Here is a 17,742-nt window from a genome sequence, read left to right on the forward strand (position 1 = left end):
GGTCAATCCCGTCAACGTCGTAGCGGCGTTGGCTTCAGCCTCGACAGGCCTGCTGGGTATATCGCCTGCTGCTATTCTAAGGAGCCTTAGTCCATTATCGCGAGCCCTCGCGGGGCACCTGCGAGGATGGCGTCGAGAGTCCTTTGGCCCCGGCGCCCCCATAGGGAGCGCTGTTTTACATGCCATTTCTGAGAACATTACTTGGTAGGCACATGCGAAAGTTTTACAGCGAGGCTGTTACGGCTAGCTCTGCAAACGTCTTCGTACAGCGGCATGCGACGGCGTGGTCGACATCGAACGTAAAATTTCACGCAACTTGTTTGGGGGTCCCCGAATTTGGTCAGGAATGAGATTGTCGACGCTTTTAAAGATATTTTCATTGTGTAAACTCACTCAAGCAGACAATTCATACGCGCCTTTCTTTTTTTAACGGTAATTCATAATTTTCGTTTCTCCCGTTGACGTTATGCCGACTCGAGGTTGAAGATCAGCCCAGAGTTTGTGCATTTGCGGCGCTTAATGTAGACTGGCATCGTGCTGCAACGCATCCTGCGTGGGAAGCGTCACTAAGCCAGCAGCTACGTATACCACGTTCAAACGCAGTAGCAGCAAACGGATCCCTTGTAATTGCGAAGGATGCGAGAAATCGCTTGTATGACTTCGCTGTCTATGATGCATGAGTTGTCAGATTGGCATCTTGTTGCGTGTACACGACCGACCTTCGACTAAAGAAAAACATCGCTTTAAATATCGGCATTTGAATTGCGAGACTTCCACCGGAATTATTACAAAGAAAATTAACTTTATTAAAGAAATGGTCCGGCAGTTTTGGTTTTGGTGGCCCCAGGTGACGGATCGAAGTCCTTGGACTCTGGCGGCATCTTCGGCTTGCCGGACGGCCCCAGAGCTGATCTTGCAGCTCCGAAATATTACAACTTGGGCAGCGGGAGGGATAAAGGAGGAGGTCAGGTTAGATATTGGCGACTGTTTCTGAGCCTCGAAGAAATAGGAGCAGTGACTGAAATACCAGTCGCCGTTTCTCTGGGGGAACAGTGAGAACGCGCCAGGCGTCGAAATCCTGAGGCCATTGTGAACGTGCCTGGATAATGCCAGAAAGTGAGCGTTAATCAAACGGTGCCCCTCTTAGCCCAAATGCCACTTTGGGAGATAAAAGACCAATAGATGGTAATTAGAGCAGAACAGGGGCCCTGGTTTGTTTTGGACTAACCGAGTCAGTCTTGCGCGCACTGCTACAGTATTAAATTACTTTTAAGCAGCAATAAATGTTCAGAAGAGACTAAAAAAGATATGTGAAAAGACGAATAGATGGGTACCTTAACGCACTTCATATAAAGATACTGCCTTGCACTTTTTCAATACCTTTTTTTTTCTCGCTCTTATATACTCGGTTTTGTTTTCTTTATCAACACGTATGAGATGTATCATTGAACTGTTGGATTTATTTACTAGGGTTGTACGTAGTTTGCGTGTGCCTTTGTTTTAGAAACTAGGTTCCCTGCTGTTTCGCCATGTGCAGTCTATTTTATCTTTATGTGACTTAGTTCGTGCTTTTGGTGGAAAGGGGGGAGGGGGCGAGGCGGTGCAGTTGAACACAGCGCCTAAGGACTCTAGCTGTAACTAAGGAAGAATTCGTTGCCTCATTGATGCTTCTATTACATTTTTGCAGCGGTGGTATGACGTTTGGCGTCAGCACTATGGCGTTCACTCAATTAAATCTCTACCACTGTCAGAGCCCGCTTAAACGCCGTTAGAGGAATACTGCATAGCGTTTATTTCGACGTCCTTCTCCCTAAAAGGCGCCGTTAGAAGGCCAATTTTACTCACCACAATTTTGACGTCTGCAGTAAGACACGCGCCTACAGAGAGAGAGAGATAGAAAGAAAGGAACAAAGTGCTTACATTGGCGTTTTTTGAAATATTATGTAAAAGTTCAGGTGCCCAATTCTTGGCCAATCTCATAGGGCAGATTCGAACCATATTATAGGGACATCATTATCATCATCATCATCAGCGGCATGGCATGTGCTGTTTTGATCTGTTCTGGAATAAACCGCGAATGAAGACGCGCTGCTCTGAGCTCCTTTCTTGCATATTGTGGATAGCATTCTATTACATTTCATTCGGATACACGTAAACAACAATGCGAATAAAAAAATATAAATCAAGTGAAGTGCCCTAGACAGTCTCGCCGACGTTTCGATGGATCTTTGTGTATATCACAGATAGGTCCGTGTCCTTGACAAAGCCAACTGAAAAGCCTTTCACGGATATAGGTCCACCTAGCCGGAATGTCCAGCGTACACTCTTAATCACGTTCGTCTGAAGTTTCCCCAAATAAGTCTAATATTTTTGGAAATATTTCTCACTTAGTTTGTAGAGCCGCATATGCAACGAAATTTAAGAGGGTAAAGTCCGAGGCGCTTCACTTGGTTCGCCGTCTTACTCGTTTTATCCACATAACACTTACGTATATAGACCACGCTGTAGAACTCTGCAACCGTAATTTCGGACTCCTCTGGGGCGCCCGAGGACGTCTCGGTCGTCGTTGTCATGAGTTCCTCGGCGGTCGACGTGGAAGTACCGGACGACGCAGTACTAGCCGCGAGAGGTGTACCGGCTGGTGGCAAAGTACCAGCCGGCTTCGGCGCACCAGCCGAGCTTGGCGCACCAAAAAGTACCAGCTGTGTTTGAGCAGGGAACACATTCGTGGCGAAAAACGAAGCTGCACCCGGCAGTTGGCTTTCGGAGGAAGTATAGACGCGGAAGACGCGTTATTTCCGATGGCGGCCTCCAACAGCGATCCTAAGCCTAACAGCAGGTCAACGCTTACGGCTGCTTTTCTCTGCGCGACCACATCTTCGGACCTCGGCCCGCCGGTACGCTTCATCGTGCTGGGAGCGGCCTTGCGCCGTTAGGAAACTGGGCGCGTCCGAAAGGTCACTCAACACTGGAGATAAGTGGCTGTAGACGAAAATGGCGTGTCGTTCTTGGTATGGTATGGTATGGTATGGTATGGTATGGTATGGTATGGTATGGTATGGTATGGGATGGTATTCCTTATGCGATGGCGCACACCCACCGTGGGGGATTGGCCAAGATTTGGATGAAATTAGGCAATCTTTATTAAAAACTAAAATTGGTAAAGCTAACTGGAGGAAATCAACAAAAATAAAATGTTTAAGAATTCAAGACAATCTCTTTGTAGCAATTATAAAATCCTCCATGGCTGAGCAAATATCCCTGTGGCACTTTCCAAGAGAGGAGGCTCCTAGAGAAAGGATTTTTATAATTGAAAAGCTCAAACCAAGCTGTGTAAATCTTGATTCTAGATTTTTTCTTAAAGAAGTGAAACGGCGGCAGAATATGAAAAAAATGATCTATAGTTTCATCTTCTCCACAGACTGGGCACAGAGGGGAGGGCACCAGACCAGCCCTGTGACGATAGAAGTTTAATTTTGGTATTCGACAACGTAATCGGGTAAAGATGACTTCAGTTTTTCTGGTGTGAAAGGAATTTTTGGGCCAAGGGAATAGCAGGTGTCGATATTCTGAAAAATTAGCTACAGCTGCGTTCAAAAAATCTTGAATAATTGTATATCTCCTGAATCTAGTAGTCGTCAGGTAAGCTATTGTAGGAAGTAATGATAATACAGGGCCACTGAGGGCCGCTCTCGCGAGACTGTCAGCCATTTCGTTCATGACTAATCCTCTATGTCCAGGCACCCAAAGCAATCTAATTAAATTTATGTGGGCAGGCACTAGAAAATGAAATGTGCGTAAAAGGTTAGTGACACCATTTGCTGTGAGCCAGGAACATAAGGATAAAGAATCTGTTATTATTACTACCGCCGATATTGACGAATTTAGTTTGCGTAAGGCTAGAACTACAGCTAGAAATTCAGCCAAAAATACGGAAAAGAAGTCCGGAATCCTGATTGCAAATGACCAGTCTAGAGCGGGAGAGAAAATGCCAATTCCAGATTTTTCTTCACACTGTGAGGCGTCTGTCGCAATGACCGTACTTATAGATAAACTCAATAAATGGTACTGTAATAAGCCGTTTAATATATTATAAGAGAGATGTTTTGCATTATTTGGGTAGATGTCATCACATATAATTTGTAGGTTCTTTCGCACATCACATATAGGCGGTACCTCCCAGAGACGTACATTTAAGGGATTTATCAATGTTTGTACGAAGACCACCTGTAGTGTATGAAAACGATGCCAGTGTACTCCGAAGAAAAGTGCAGGCTGGGAAATGAATATGTATTTCAATCGTGTAATAGGGGATTCATACAATTTTAAGACTGTTTGCACCGTCAGTAACCGAAATCTACACAATATTGAGGGCAACCTGACTTCTTGGTGTAATATGTTATTGGCAACATATTTCGGTAATCCGCAACACAGTCGTAGGGCTTCCCGCTCAAGTAGAACAAGGGGACGTAATTTATAAGCTGGAGCACCAGAAAATAAAACACATCCAAATTCTAAAATGGGCCGCACATACATTTTGTATATCATTAAAAGTGGATCTCTCCGCATTCCGGACCGACTGTTGCACAGCTTACGTAGCATACCCACTGCTCGCACTCCTTTTTTAACTATATGGTCAATATGGCCGAGCCAGCTGAGGGAACCGTCATATACTACACCTAAGTTTTTCACCGACTCCACTTGAGGTATAGTCTCGAGGCGATAGGATATCGATATATTAACGGGATTGTTAAGAGGGAAAACCAATATCGAGCATTTTCTAACGTTAAGTGAAAGGCGAATTTTGTTTAACCAGGTTTCTATGGCGTTGAGGTAGTTTTCTAGTCGATAATATAGAGAGTGAATATCACTGTCTGATGCGAAGAAAGCAATGTCATCCGCGTATACATATGTTTGTACATCTTGATGAAGAGGAATGGAACACATCAGAATATTAAATAGTAATGGTGAAGTGACAGCTCCTTGAGGAACACCTCGTGATTGATTATATATACTCGAGGAAACGCCTCTCAGACAGCAGTAAAATGTTCTTCCATTTAAAAATTCACCAATCCAGTTTGAAAAATAATTTGGAATCTCTAGATTTCGCAATATATCTAATAAAATTAAGTGTTCTACACTGTCGTAGGCTTTGGAAATGTCTAATGTCACAAGAGCACCTATTTGCCTCTGTCGCCGTGCTAATTTTATTCTACTTTCTAAGTCCACGTGAGTATGCCAAATTGAACATGATGGTCGGAATCCAATTTGGCAGGGGCTAAGCAAGTCCTTGTTCTGTATAAATTTAATCATACGGGCATATAGAATTCTTTCAATTAATTTAACCAAATTTGAAGTTAGCACAATTGGCCTAATGTTATCTGTTGTATATCCTTCCCCATGATTTTTAAGAATAGGGATGATTTTAGCAATTTTCCACGCAGACGGAATCCATGAGAACCGAATTGAGTAAGTTACAATAGCTAAAAGGTCATCAGGAGCTTCCTTAAATAAAATTCTGATCATAGTAAATGTTACCCCATCCACACCGGGAGCTGAATCTGGAAGTCGCTCCACTATTTCAGCCAATTCTAACATGGAGATTTCTGTAAAATCATCTGATGCCCTTCGTAAGCGAGAAAAACTTGGCAAGACAGAAGAAAATCAAATTTCTAATCCATTCGCGATTTCTTCTAGTGATTGTTTCATTTCATCGCTACTTAAGATTATAGAGTCAATATTAATTTGACGCGGAAGAACTTTTCTACCGCGGAGAAAACGAAACAATGCACGCTTATTTTTATTGTTAGACAAGAAATCGAAATGCTTACAGTCGAATTCAGCTTTGGCTTTAGAAACTGTATGTTTAAAGACAGCTCGAAAAAATTTATAGTCACTCCAATTTTGGGGACTCTGGTTATGCAATAATTTTTTCCAAGCAGCTTTTCTCTTTCTGTAGTCTCGAGTGCATTCTTCATTCCACCAAGGACTGTAAGCATTTCTTTTATTCAATCTAATCTCAAATTGAGCCTTTTTTTGAGAACTTTCCAAAGCGGAACAGATAATCGTGGTTTTTTGTTCTGTAGGCGCATCAGACAGAGATGAAAGAACATTTCGTAAGCATTTTTTAAAAATGTTATAATTTATGAAAGTTCGAACCTGGTCACTTATAAATGTTACCGGACGTGCAGCGTCAAATACTATTGGAAGGTGATCACTGCTTGTCGAACAATCAATAGTCGACCAAGAAGTTACGGAGAGACTCGGGCCAGAGAATGTAAGATCTAGTGAAGAGTGAGATCGGCCTCTAACAGACGTAATAGATCCGGAGTTTACACACGAGAGTCGATTGTCCAACGACCAGTTCCACAATCGGGTGCCGCACAAATCTGTTCTTAACCCCCATGAGATATGGTGAGAATTGAAATCACCTGTGATTACAATGTCACGTCCACAAGAGTTAATAACACTATCCAGTGTGCTAGTGTCCTGTACGCCAGATGGAAAATATGCATTAACTACGGTAAAAGGACAACATCCCGGGAGAACCAGTTCTATCGCTAGGATTTCACAACCCGCCGTGGTTGCTCAGTGGCTATGGTGTTAGGCTGCTGAGCACGAGGTCGCGGGATCGAATCCCGGCCACGGCGGCCCCATTTCGATGGGGGCGAAATGTGAAAACACCCGTGTACTTAGATTTAGGTGCACGTTAAAGAACCCCAGGTGGTCGAAATTTCCGGAGTCCTCCACTACGGCGTGCCTCATAATCAGGAAGTGGTTTTGGCACGTAAAACCCCATTATTTAAAAAAAAGGATTTCACACTCTGGAGTAGAAACTTGAAATGAAATTTTAGCCTTATGGCAAATTTTAGATGAGATAAGTGTAATTAATCCGCCACCTCTTGTAGGACGGTCTAATCGAAATGACCTGTAGAATTTCAGTTGAAAAGATTTCTCAGGATTTAGCCACGTTTCTTGTAACATAATTAAATCAGAATTAAGTTGAGAAGTTAGACAAGTTAAATCTACTGATGCAGAATATAAAGAGCGGCATTTCCACTGAAGCACTTTTAGTGATCCTATTTTTTGGAAAGTGCCGCAGTCGAAACTGCCTTCTGTAGAATGTTATCCTTTAGCACAACACTGGACTGACTTTTCTTAGCTTTTGAGTGAGGACTGGGGGAGGAGTCTTCACTAATAGAAGACATGGTTCTTTTATATGCTCGAGCATTTTGTTCTACCTCTGTCATCTCCAAATCTGTATTAATCAGATTACAAGCTGTAGGGCCCGCGGAAGAGGGAGTTGAAAGTCCAATATCATTGTTGCAAGGATTGGCGTCTGATCTTTCATGGTTAGTTTGGTGCTCAGGATCAACTGTTTGCGTTGGTACAGGAGCTTGTCTTGTCTTGTGTCTTGTGTCCCAGACAGTGGCGCGTACCCACTATGGGGGATTGGCCAAGAAGCAGGCGGTTTTCCGTAAGGTTAGAAGTATAGAGAAACTAGATTTGAATAGTGGAGCGTGGGACGATAGAACTGTAATTTAGACTTGCAATGAAAGTATTGGTAAGAATTTTGATAAAAAAATTTAACGTAAAGGAATTAATAGAAACTATGGATAATTGTAGAAATTAAGCAAGGTACTCTTTTTGTCTCTCTAATAAAATTGTAAACAGCAAGAAAAGCATCCCTGTGGCTGGTCCCCAGTGAAGTTGCCCCAAAAGAAAATGTTTGTCGAGGTTAGTGATAGGCCAAGTTTGGTAAATGAGTATTCTAATATTCTTCTTTGTCTTAGAAAGCGGCGGCATGAGAGAAAATAATGTTCGATAGTTTCAGGTGCACTGCAATAAGAACATAGAGGGGACATCGCGAGACCAGACCTGTGTAAGTAAAAATTTAGAGGAGGTATACGGCATCTCAATTTTGTAAAAGATACTTCCAATTGCCTTGAAGGACACCAATTAATATTCCATGGGAAGCCAAGATGGTGGAATTCAGAACACGGTGTTAGCATGGATATTGCAGAATTTTGAGATATAGCAAAATTTCTGTACCTTGCCGCGGTGACATAAGCTGATGTCTTCTTCACCTGCCAAAAGAACGGCACGTGCCCATAACGCTTGATTCTTCTCCTTCGCTTGATTGATTCGCGGTGTGCGTCTAATCCCTCGCGTGAATTTAAGAGTAGACGAAGAACAAGAATTGCGTCGCGAACACCACACATAAGAAAACGTTGGTATATTCCTACGTACCGAGCTCAGTGATATATAACGAATCACAATAAGCAACAGTAATAGAAATGCCTCCGTCTTTTTTCTTCTTGCTCCTAAATTATGACGGCAAGAGAAAAAAAAAACGAAACCAATCTAAGAACAAGAATATTATAGAAAATCAATTAAAATAATTCCGGCAGAACGCATCTCAGGGCGAATGTCGACGTTAATTCGATTAACATTGATGCGATGTACTGCCAATACGGTGTGTCAATTTGTCACCGCCGAAATGTGTCACGAGCAGAACAAAGTAGAATGAATTTAATTTATCAAGGTAAAGGGGGAAAAGCTAGAATTCACTCATATAGACCGTTGACCATAACATCGACAATATACAGATTAGCAATGCAGGCGATTAAATTGAAACTGCAAGCATGGCCAGAACATAGTGGTATATTGGGATAACTTCAGAATGGCTTCAGGATGGGTAGGCGTCATGATGATAACTTATTTGTTCTTACTCAACGTCTTCAAATATCCAGAGAACAAAGTATACAGCTATGTTTGACTTTTTTAGACATCATCGTGGCGTATGACAACGTAGCCCGCAACATTTTGTGGGCTACGTTGTGGGCTACGGCATTAAGCTTTTCCCGCACGGCTCTGAGCCAGTTGTGCATGGCCACCGTGTAGGTGAAGTGACACAGCACAAAGGCGTTGATGAGCCACGATGTCTGTTCGTGACCCTTCGGACGAGGCGAAAAGCATTGTCGGTTTTCGCAATTATCTTACGTTGCCGCCGCGTGATTCGATGAACATACCCAGGACTCTGATGGTGTCGACCCTGGGTATCGGAGCAGTTGTTTACAACCTTCCTTCAAAGTGTGGGAAAAACTACGCGGGGCAAAGCGGAAGGTGCCCCAACGAGCGTTTAAAGGAACACCGGTATAATGTAGCAGAAAAGCGGGGTGGGTTACTTGACGCTCGCTGCAGGCATTGCAAGTGCGCTGTCGCCGGGGCGGATGATGGAGACCACTCGACGTGTGCACCAGCATACAGAGACTACTCCATCGTGGGAAGAGCCCGAGAAAGATTAACTCGCGAAATTATCGAAGCAGAAATGATTGATAGACTTGGGGATAACTGTGTTTCAAAGCCATCAATTGCCCTTTCCCGCAAAGAGTTAGCTTACCTGCGTAATGGTGTGTACGGTATTTTTTTGCAAACAGCGCATGTATGATGATGTATGCAAAAAAGTTGTTATATGAGTGGGTCCTTTGCTCAAAATAAAGATTGTTGCAAGTTAGCGCCTGTGTGTGTCACGTCTTCCTTTCGTCCTTTGTTTTTCACGCGCTAGAAGTCTCACGATGTTATCTGCCTGTTTTTACGGTTTCCTGAAATAGAAAAGGAAGACTTGATTATTTACAAAAATTAAATTTTGAGAAAGTATCGGAAACCACAGGGGCTGTTTACAAGCGAAATTTGAAGTGTGTGAGTTATTTAAGGGTTGAATGTAAATTGCTGAACAGTCGTTTTCGTGCTGTTCAGAGCCGCCATACGAAACACATGCAAACTTTTCCCGCTGCCGTGGGAGAACCGAAAACGGCAGCGATTTATATTTAGAAGGAATGGGGACCATTCTATAGGTGGCTTGTACGCTAGTTTGAAGTGTGTTTAGGTTAAGTATGCGCTTTGAAAATAATTACTTCATACTCGTTTTCTCGCAATTTTCATGCGTCATACGAGGTGTGTAGTTTTTGTCCCGGTCTCGCCGGTGAACGACGCGAGGTACGTTATCCATATTTTGTCAATTATAGGCAATTCGTAGGCAAAGCTCAAAATTTATGGGTTAGTTGCAGCTTTTGCGATAAATTACGTATGCTTATGATGCGGAGCGTTACGAGTGCATTTTACGAACGGCGCAAAATTTAACTTGCTGCCCTAGCAAAGTGCAAACGCCACCAAGGTTAAACTAGGGGACGACTATGAGGGGGGACCACAACGACAAATCAGTATGGGAAGTTAAAATGTGTGCGTGGATGAAATGCAGCATTTAAAAAAAAACTTTAAGCAAGTGTTCGGAAGTGTCAGACGGCCGTTATCAGTTATGTTGTCGCGACAGAAATGTGGACTCTAAAGAAAAATGGTCGCATCGCTTAAACTACCAAAAGGTAGTTAATGCTTGTTACAAAGTCAACTGGATTTTAGTAAGGACAGTAAGTAGCGGTGCCTGTAGTTGGCGTTAGCTACACAAATAAGGTGGTGCATACGGCTGCACTCTTAGAAAAAAAGTTAGTAAAAAGTGATTAACTGTAAGCAAATAGGTAGTAACCGCAGTGGTTACCATCTTTCTTGGCTGGTTACTGACTTTTTGGTACCTATTTTCTACCTACATTACTAAACGGTTAGTAGTTGCATGTAAAGAGGTAGTAACTGCAGCGGTTACAACCTTTCTTGAACCGTTACTAAATTTTACTACATGTTTACTACCCAATAAAAAACTGTCTTTTCTACCTATAATGTGTCTAAGTTAGTAACTGGAAACATCCCGAAATATCACTTTTTAGGGGTACCCGACTAAGAAAATATCTACTTGATCGAGTAAACAACCATATTTTTTTTCCTCACTCCATCATACGCCTTCAAATTTCTTAATTTCATCCCACCAACTACAGTTATATGTACCATCCTCCGCTACGTTTCGCTTCCGTTGACATTCATTCGGTTACACACACGACCTGTTTAACTATATTTCTTTCTCAATATCTCCACGAGAATATGATCTGCCCCGAGGATGCTCTCTAATCAACAGCGCCGTCTTCCTCGTATCGTGCATGTCATGAGCGGCGGCATCTGCGCATGCGTATCAGCCGTGGTGGCCCTTTATATATGCGCAAGCATTCTCTGAATAAACGCTCATCGTTTGGTAGCACGATCGTACTCTTGGTCTAGGCCTGCTATTTTTCGTTTCATCGCTCGTTGCACGTTGCTTAGCTTAGCATCCAACTATCGTTAACCCTCAGAGACAATTGGTATTTCTACAGGATCGAATAAATTTTCTTATTCTATGAAAACCGTGTAGGGGCGTTAATTACGGTATTGGTTTTTAGGTGTCGCGACGAGCGGGCCAGTACTCGTGCGGCACTTTTAGTATTTCACGCGCTGTAAAAGTAAACAGCGGGGGGAAAAACAATTGCGGAGTCCATAGATCGCTGAGAACGCCTGAATTGGATGTTTTGGGACGCAGTAATAGCTTTCCCATGGGAAAAAAAACGCATTTTATTCACAAAGTAAGCAAACTCGCGTAATTGATCTTTTCTTCTTCAATTACAGCCAGGTAATCAGGTAACGCTTGGCTAGCGTTAACTGGGAAACCCCTTACCCGCTACACAAGAAATGACGACACTGGCTGAACCAATTAGGACATGAAAGGTGGTTTTTTGAATATAGTGTCGACAAAACTGACCCGTATCTTCGCAAACGTGACTTGGCAGAAAAACGGGTGGCGAGAGGACGCGCTTTAGCGGTGTAGAGGTCGTCCCTGCAAAGGTGGCAGACACCTGGTGTCAGGTAGTCGCGGACAGATACTTGGGTGTCTCCACAGGGGTCGCACCCCGCGCGATGGCGGACACAGCGGCAGCATGCTGTTGCTGCTTGCGGCGCAGCGCCATTAGGTCTATCAGCTGGCTCAGGTCGTCGTAAAGTTCGAAGAGGCGCATCATTAGTACGCCCTGTAACGAAACATAGATAGATAGATAGATAGATAGATAGATAGATAGATAGATAGATAGATAGATAGATAGATAGATAGATAGATAGATAGATAGATAGATAGATAGATAGATAGATAGATAGATAGATAGATAGATAGATAGATAGATAGATAGATAGATAGATAGATAGATAGATAGATAGATAGATAGATAGATAGATAGATAGATAGATAGATAGATAGATAGATAGATAGATAGATAGATAGATAGATAGATAGATAGATAGATAGATAGATAGATAGATAGATAGATAGATAGATAGATAGATAGATAGATAGATAGATAGATCACCTAGCGACTTCCGTAAGCACAAAAAAAGCAATGACAATTTTTTTCCTTCGAAGTATAAAGATATCTCAGGAACAGTGTTCTTTTTGATAAAATCGCGCTCGCCGTTACGATAATTGACAGAAGCTTTTTACAGCGAAACATTAAACAGGTTACGAATAAAAATGATACTATTATGCTTCACAGGCATTTAAAGAAAAAAGAGTTATTGAAGGCGAGTTTTGGAGCTAGTAACAAAAAGGTTCCTCGAGATTCGAACAAAGCACAAGTTTGCGGTGAGAGCGAAATCTATTAACGCTCGCGTACTTAAATGTATGCACGTTAAAGAACCCAAGGGGGTCAAAATTAGTCCTGAGCACTTCGTTATACGGCGTCCCTCGTGCAGTTTCGGGACGTCAAACACCACAATTTAGGTTTTCCACTAGATCAGCAAAGCACTTCACAGTATGTGGAGCAAAAGCAACGTACAGGGAAGAACCGCGAGATAACGCTACGGTATTATTTTTGTGGAAATAATAAAATGATAAAATCAGTCTCCACACAAGCGTTGAAGAGACGAGGGCACGTGCCCGTGTGCCCCCACCCCCCACCTCCCCGCTTCCCTGGCTACGCTACAGGCAACAGGCGGACTCGATGTCATAAATTAATAGGTATACGTATAACAGCATATTAAAATGTGACTGCTGTTGTTACTCAAACGCAACGGGTCGCCCCGCCTTTAACGAATTATAGGGTGCCAAAACAAGTACGGTTTTACGTTTCAGTAAATTCATATAGGCGTTAAACATGGGACGACTGTCGTGTTTAGTTCTTCGAATTAAGCGTTTGTTCACCAGCATATGTTTCTTTTCAAATGCCACTAGTGATACACTTTTTTTTTGTAAAGGCAGCACTGCTGCGGGCCTTGTTTGGAAACAAACAAATTCCACTGAGCTTTTACTTTTCACCTTCAGATATGTGACCACATACATTGCACAGTGAAAGTCTAAAAAAGCGAGAAAGTTGTCCTGCAGCGCTATTCGCGCACGACTGCAAGCGCTCCACTCTAACCACTTCTAAGAACTTAGAAATGACGGGTACGCCCTCACGTTACTGCCCGTAAGCTCATGTCGCATTACGCAGGAAGATTGTTCGCGAACACCGCGAATCACTTCCCCTCAATTCGCGCTCTGCATGCACAGCGGCTGCAGTGCCATGAACAATGGAACGCACGCCACGCAAGCGACACTAACCTTGAATCCAGTTAATAGGGAGTCGATGACGGAGAAACCAACAAATCGAGATACCTGAAACAAGGCATACATTATCAATGGGACACGCTGTTGCGCTAACTTGGCGCATTGCTTCCGAGCTTTATCTTCAATTGACCGAGCGTGCAAGATTACACACCACACGAGGCTACGACGAGTGCAAGCTAACGACTGAGTTTAATGACAGATTATACGGCAGAATACGTAATCCAAAGGCAGACACATACCTTCCCTGTTCCCCGCAGGCTCGTAAGCTTGCCTTTCCAAGAAGCTTTATTTAAGAGTGTGAACAATGACATTGCCTTTCTGTTGAGTGCCAGCAGTGAGGGAGTCGCGCGTTCCCGTTATGCAGGCTTGCTTCTTAGAATAAGTTCAAAGCCTTCAGAGGTTCCCGCAAGCGCTTTCAACAACGGTTGCCTCGAGTCCGTTCTGCAGAAATCCAAAGGATGCGTACGAACTCATACGCCCGGTGGCTATCCCGGTGGATAGCCGGTGGCTATCCCTTACGTATAAGTAGAGTATCGCATGGAAACGGCATGGAATCGGTGTGGTATTTTTACTGCAGAAACGGTTTATGGCTATAGTCTCCCGCAAACTTTCGCTACGAGAACGGAACGGAACGCCTGCCCGTTTCAGGCGAAACTTGCACAGTCATTGTTTCTGGCCCGTTTACTCCCTTTTACGGGAAGTGTAGCGGTGTTGCAGACTTTCGTGACCCGTCATCTCAATTCGGCAGCAAAGTTTGGGCGTAGTCTGTAGGCCGTCTTCTTGAGGCTCGTTCTCGATATCGAGGCATGAAGCCTTGCAGCCTATGTGGTGACGCACAGACGGCTCGCCGTATCACTGGCTTTGATTGGCGTCGCTTCAGGCTGCAGCACACGTCAAGCGTAGGCGCTCTTCTTCGTTCGTGGAAAGTTGCGCCTTGAAACGATTGAAACACTCATCGACGTATACACAAACACACGAACGAGTCAAAACGCGTAATTTTAGTAAATGCAATGGCGTGAAAAAGCCTGGAAACTTTTTTTTTAAGCGAAACTTCCTTTTCCCATCGCCAACCCTCGCCTTCCTTCTTTTTTTTTGTGTGTGTGTGTGGGCGCTGGCTTACGCTATCTTGCCGAATATACAACTTGGTCCACTGGGTATACATACTGCTGGTCACGTGGCACTGCAGCCTTAGGAACGCTTTTAATTAATCACCGAAGATGGGTACGCGCCACTGCATATAGCTCCCTCCGAATAGACACGCAAAGCAAGAGGTAATTAAGAAGTGAAGTCGGCAAATGAAAATTGAAGTCAGCTCCACTGAAGCGAGGAAGTGGCAACAGACGCAGCCGAGTGTGTGGAGAGGGAAGCTAAGTGAACAAAGTGTTGTTAGATCGTTGAGCTGCAGTGAAGTGAAGAAGGAGAAGTAGGGACACCTCCGTAGACATCAAACAACGCTTCACTTTAAACCCATTCTCACATATGCGTGGAATTCACTGTCCTTTTCTTTTTTTTACCTTGAAAGCTTGCACGTTTGAGCGTGCATATTTCACGCTACCATGCGCATGCACGACAACAGGGCAGAAAGCATTGGGAGTCGTATACGTGCGATGCGCCACTGCACAAGGTTTCGTGTGTACGGCTGTACAGTGAGAATATTTCACAGGGCGAAGGGGGCGCTGCGCGAATTATCGTGCGCGGAAGCATCAGATGAGAACAGGAAAAATGATAGTGATCTGGCTAATAATCTGTTAAACCACTGTGCTGCTGCAAATGTGAGACATGCATTTTTTGTTTGTTTTTTGTTCTGATATTGTAATTATAGTAAAACGTAATAACAAAGATGCACGAAAACACATTAAATTATGCCACCGCAGTATCCCCAACGTGAGCGACACGTCCGTATGGTAGTGTATATATATATATATATATATATATATATATATATATATATATATATATATATATATATATATATATCCAAAGATTAATAAAAGTATGCAAACGACACGTAGCTGAACCGAACAAAGCTAATGTTGTTTGCCGTTGCTTGGAGATACTCAATTTTTTTCATTCTGCCTATATATATATTTAGTCTTAATGAATTAGTCAACTTCTCAAATATTATATCTACATTACAAGTGTTAATGAGAAAATTGTAGAGCGACATGAAAAACTCGCGACACAGCTTTCTGTTGCTCAACACGTGCTACATAAAAGAGTTTTTCCTAGCGTGAAAGAAGCGCGCGAATACACGCAATGTGCCTTAAGCGACCAGTCGTGCGGCAAGATACATATACGAATATATACCGTAATAATCCAACCAAAGAAAACATAGGGGAAATTCATTATCATCATCAGCCTGGTTACGCCCACTGCAGGGCAAAGGCCTCTCCCATACTTCTCCAACTAAATTACTTGTACTCAATAATTGACTTCAACATATGATAAAATAATGGCAGTGAAAGTAAATGAAAAAAAACAACAACTTGCGAACGATCCCACAACCTTCGCATTTCGGCTGCGATGCTCTAACCAAGTGAGCTACCGCGGCGCCGTTTGCACGTTCACTTTCTTGGGTATTTATGTTTTACTACTAGAACTCAACCTGGGAGTGTTAACCAGCGCCACCACTCACAAACCTTGGCGGTGGATGTGGAACATCCTTTCTGCCGCAGGCGTCACGAGTACATGATCTTTTTGGGTGAAGGCAACTGGTCAATAAACCCACACATGCTACCTCAAGGCATCAATGTTGCCAGATTCGAGACTCTCATTATGTAATGAACGAGAAGAAAGTGGTTTAACCGAGGGGCCTGAATTTTATTATACGTATCATATAAGAATCCTACAAAGACACCAAGGGCAACATAGGGAAAATTACTGGTACTTAATAATTGAATTGAAGAAATGAAAAGGACATGAAAGTGGATGAAAGTGAAAGAAAGGAAAATGACATTTCCATAAATTAATGGAAATGAAAGTGGATGAAAAAAGAACTTGCCGCATCGCACGCGTAATGCGAAGACGTGGGGTCGTTCCCAGCCTGCGGCAAGTTGTTTTTTCCGCCACCTTCATTTCCATTAATGTATTTCTTTAATTCAGTTAGTACGTACAATTATTTCCCCCTGTGCTTTTCTTGGTGCCATTGTTTGTTGGCTACCTATGACATGATTAATAATAATTGGGCCCTTCGGGGAACCGATTGGCTGTTGGGTCGGTCGCTATGTGTACACACACACACACACACACACACACATGAATATATATATATATATATATATATATATATATATATATATATATATATATATGCACGCACATTTGCCGAGATAGCGACCGACCCAACAGCCCAGCAGTCATACCACCAAACCCGGGAAAGTAGGCAAAGAAAGCTTAATTTGCTTCAAAACTAACCAGATCTTCTTGTTAGTTAATAATCTTTGAAGAATGCGAACGCTGCACTCACCGCGTTCGCGCTGAATTCTGGGTTGTCCAGTCGCCCCTTGAGGTACACCAGATCCTTTGCCTGGAAAAAAAAAAATCCGACTGTTATACTGAGTGACGTTAAAAAAAAAAAAAAGAGGGCAACCATGTCGCCATTTTGCATAATTTACAAAGCAAATGCATGAGTTGTGCAAGGACCTAGTTTCCTACAAAAATATCAGTAGAGGACAATCTAGCACTTTACTGTATACAGTGTCTACGGGAAATGCATGTATATAGCGGCTCATCCAGCATGAAAATTATAGGCTTAGTGCTTTCTTTTTTTTTTTTGCCTAAACTTCGCCCTTATGGCTCCAAACGGTTTTTGTGACTTCCCCAAATTTACCACATTCAACAAGATATTGCGTCATGAATTCAACACTTGGCAATTTGTACCATTTAAAAAAAAAAATATGATCTAGTGGCTGTAGCGAGAAGAGCTTTATTTAGGCCTCCGAGATTTCTCACAAAAGTTGTTGAAAGCTTCAAGATTTCTAAAAACGAAAGTATCAATTAAGTTTATAGCTCTACAACTCATCAATGAAAGACAATATAGCAATTTTATGAACTGCGCCTAATCGTACATCTAAAGAGGGCGAGATTTATAAGTTAGCATCATTCGCAATTATACTAATAATATTTGAGTAGGAGTTTTGTAAAATCCTTGTAAACAATGTAACAAGTTCATGTAAGCTGTGAAAGCTTGTCCGATATATGCGGTCTGACAGATGCAGTTAACAAACCGACAA

General features: G+C 42.7%; 1 long non-coding RNA gene across 1 annotated transcript; it reads right to left on the minus strand.

The window, feature by feature from the left end:
• Positions 1-11,651: 11,651 nt before the first annotated feature.
• LOC129386354 (uncharacterized) lies at positions 11,652-17,512 on the minus strand. The gene is made up of 3 exons (XR_011893609.1): positions 16,977-17,512; positions 13,505-13,558; positions 11,652-11,942 (listed from the first exon to the last, which is right to left on the minus strand). It is a non-coding gene; the product is annotated as an uncharacterized lncRNA (long non-coding RNA).
• Positions 17,513-17,742: the final 230 nt, after the last annotated feature.

The sequence above is a fragment of the Dermacentor andersoni genome, chromosome 4, assembly GCF_023375885.2.
Source record: "Dermacentor andersoni chromosome 4, qqDerAnde1_hic_scaffold, whole genome shotgun sequence".
NCBI lineage: Eukaryota > Metazoa > Arthropoda > Arachnida > Ixodida > Ixodidae > Dermacentor > Dermacentor andersoni.